At 35.1% G+C, this 3,795-nt stretch overlaps 1 long non-coding RNA gene across 1 annotated transcript; it reads left to right on the top strand.

The window, feature by feature from the left end:
* LOC110264022 lies at positions 1,777-2,650 on the top strand. The gene is made up of 2 exons (XR_002349753.1): positions 1,777-2,383; positions 2,463-2,650. It is a non-coding gene; the product is annotated as an uncharacterized LOC110264022 (long non-coding RNA).

The following is a 3,795-nucleotide window of genomic DNA, read 5'->3' as shown; positions in this document are numbered from 1 at the left end:
TGTGCTTTGAATTTGTTTATTTTTCTTTCTGCTTAATCTCTTGATTGATCTGTCATCTAAGTCTGATGATATTGGTGTTGGTGAAATTGGTTCTTATAATCAATGAAGAATATAAATGGTGTTTTGAATAATTGAAATTTTTATAGTATTGCATGTTCTATATGTTGCAATAAAAGTTGAGTTTCAGTATTTTTTTGTTGGGACAAATGTTTTGGTAATGGTATTATTGAGAGCATTCTTTAAAGTTAAAATTATTTATTTTGATTTTAAATATAAGTGTGAGGTTGTATAAATTTTTCAATTAGGATAATGTTTCAGTATCATTGCTGTCTTGGAGTGTCATTAGATTTAAAATAGTTGTACTCAATAATTTTTTTGCTTCTCTATCAAATAGTACAAAAGTTGTAGCACTTTGATTCGAAACCTTTTAGTTTTGAATTATAATAATTATTGAGTTAGTAATTTATAATTTGATAAAATTTTTTATCATAAATATAATTTGATGGAATTTTTTATAATTTTATGTTTTAGCATAAAATTTTTTTTCGTATTTTTTGCGCCATCCACGTGTGCGCGTCGCCTCTAGTTCTCCAAAGCTTCATTCTTCATGTCCTTTTCACTTGTGCATGTTTTCTTTTCATCTTCTAGACCATTCTTGCTTTATAGATTCTGAATCCATTTAACAAACACATCACGGCCTCGAATGGTAATGGAAGAGGATTAAAATATAGCATTTTTAGGGTTAAAGAAGCATGTTTTGAACCATGAAGCAAAATTAGGAAGGAAACACAGTCATGCAATTTATATGAATAAGTGTGGAAAATATTGATAAAACTCCCTAAATTTTACACAAGATAAACTATAAAATTGGGGTTTATTAAACCTCCCCACACTTAAACCAAGCATGTCCTCATGTTAAAAATTAAAAGACCAAAGAATATAGGAAAATGGGATTTATGAAATGCAATTTACCTACATGGATGTAGTAATGCAAATGCTTCTATCTACTTGGTCAAAAGTGAATCAATCTTCCAAGAGTACATACATGAATGAGTAGGGCTAAGGTGATATGACCATTCAGAAATTCTACCAATTCAACTATCATAATGGAGCGTAAACAACTTGTAAGAAGAAAGCTTGTGAAAGCAGGGGACAAGGAGTTGAATATCGAACCCTCACCAGAAGTGTATCCGCTGTAGTCGCTCAAGTGTATAGGGTTGATCACTCAATTCTCCTCTAATCATGCTTTCCAAGATTTGTTTTTCATCTAACAATCGACAGTTATTCGGTGCATGCATACATTCATCATGAGGGCTTATCTTTAAGTTGTAATGGGGTTAGGGTAAGGGTAAAGATGCATATATGGCCAAGTGAGCTTGAAATTTGAATCCTTGATTAACCTAAGCTCTCACCTAACACACGCAACAACCTATACAATTCTAATACACAACCTAACTACCCATTCATTCACTTTTCACACACTCATGCATTCTCTTTTAATCTACAACCCATATGCATTGGTTATTATTGGCTTCGCCTTAAGGCATTTTGTCCCCTTTTTATTGCTTTCTTTTTCTATATATTTTTGTTTCTTTTATTTTTGGGTTAAGTACTGTTTCGTCCCTAAGGTCTGGGGTGAAAATCAAATTCGTCCCCGACCTTTTTTTGTTATTAAAATATTCTTAACGTTACAAAACATTATAAAATCGTCCTTTTGTAAGAGGGAGGTGACGACGGGGAAGAATGCAGTCACGTCGTGTCGTGACTGTAGAGAAAGACAAAACGAGGAGATGAGAGAGAGAACGAGAGAAGAGAGAAAGAAGGAGGAGGTGGCGGCAGGGAAGAGTGACGGCGGAGAGATGCTCTGTCGGCGTCGGGCTCCATCATCGTCGTCGAGCTTTTAATTTGGTGGTGAGGGGCTCTACTCTTCCTCCTCGCTCGATCTGTCCTCTCCTCAGCCACAGCTGCGACGACGACGGCGACGGCAGTAGCTCCCGTGCCGTCGCTTCTTCCTCCTCTTTCCTTCAACTGTGACGGCAACGGACGGCAGCAACACCACCCCTCTTCTCTGAGTTTTTCTCTTCTCTGAGTTTCCCTCTTCTCTCTTTTTTCTCTCTTCTGTCTTCTCTTTTTTCTGCGTTCTCTCTCTCGAGTTTGAAGGATTGCTGTTATTGTTGATGAATATATGATTGTGTGTTGTTTTATTATTTTGGAATTTTAGGTGAGTGGGTGTTTGTCATACTCAGACAAGATATCGGATGGATTTTACAACATACTAGGGATGAATCTGTACCTATGGGTGATATGCAATAAGGTGGAGGAAGTGAAAAATATACCTACTTTGATGGCGCTGAAGGCAATTGAACCCGACGATTCAATTGTGGTGATTCATTTTTGTTGTTAACATTTTGTTTGTATATTCTTTTAAAGTGATTTTTGTCTTTGTAAAAAACTGTATGCAGGAGTACATATTCGGTGGAGCAAGGAGATCTGCACAAGCGGTGGAAGATGATCAGTAGGAGGTTGAGTTATTTTCACAAGTGTGTTGTTTTTCCCATAGGCAGCTTATTTACTGGGCTTTGTAGGCATAGGGTCATTCTCTTCAAGGTCAAGAATTTATTATGCTTCCTCATTAGTTGTTTCCTCTTTGTCAAGTTTTTTTAGCTTAATTTTTAGTTTAATTGAGTTGTTCCTGCCAAATTTTTTTTTCTCTTTTTTCACTTTAAAATTGAGTTGTTGTTGCTATTGTTGGTGTTATGATGGGGTTAGATTGATGGATAGATGAAGAATAGTGTGGTGGTAGTAGTAGTGATGACCGATGATGCAGGGGACAGTGGTGATGGGGAATTTTTTTATTTTTGTTTAAGGGCAAAATTGTCCAAAAAATTTTATTTATGGACAAAAGGACGATTTTATAACGTTTTGTAACGTTAGGGATGATTTTAATAACAAAAAACAGGGTCGGGGATGAATTTGATTTTCACCTCAGACCTTAGGGACGAAAACAGTACTTAACCCTTTATTTTTCTATTTCTTTTTCTACAAATTTTTTTTTCTATCATTTTTCTTTTGCTTTTCTCTTTTGATGAATTATATACAACGATGCCAATGCATATGGTTCAAACATTCAATACATGAGTATGCCCCCAATTTTCAATATTTTCAATAAAAATGACAAAAACACACTTTTACCTCTACCAATGTTTCCAAGCTTCCCTCCCGCTTCAATGACACACACCCTCACTCGCCCAAGCCAATCAAGGATTCAAATCAGAGGACATTTATTGTTTTTCACTTAGGGGTATTGATGTGCTAAATTAAAGAACAAATGGGTTTAACATAGGCTCAAAATTGGTTAACAATGGTAGACAAAATGGTTAAGGCTATTTGGGTACGTGAGCTATTGAAATAACGGTCTCAATCATATAAATGCATTCATACACAAAATAATGGACATATAGAATCAAACAAATCAAGGATTGCAATCATAGAGAGAGAACAATGCACACAAGAATGGAAATAAGTGGTTATATGATGTAACCACGCAATTGGGCTCAAAACTCACATGCTTGTGTGTTCTTAGCTCAAAAACCTTTTCCAAAATTAATTTCTTCAAACAAGTTTAACGCAAAAAAATTTTTCAAATTGGTAAGGTGTCCTAAAAATGGTTTCTTGGAAAAAAATCATCACCCTAACCAAGTAATCCAAGTAAGAACAACTATCATGCAAAGAGTGTTTAAATGCAAAAACTAACCATGCAATGCAAATTATCCTAATTAACAAGAGAAAATTAAA

The sequence above is a fragment of the Arachis ipaensis genome, chromosome B06 (assembly GCF_000816755.2).
Source record: "Arachis ipaensis cultivar K30076 chromosome B06, Araip1.1, whole genome shotgun sequence".
Lineage (NCBI taxonomy): Eukaryota > Viridiplantae > Streptophyta > Magnoliopsida > Fabales > Fabaceae > Arachis > Arachis ipaensis.
Note: the sequence above shows the minus strand (reverse complement) of the source record. Positions and strands in the feature narration are given on the sequence as shown.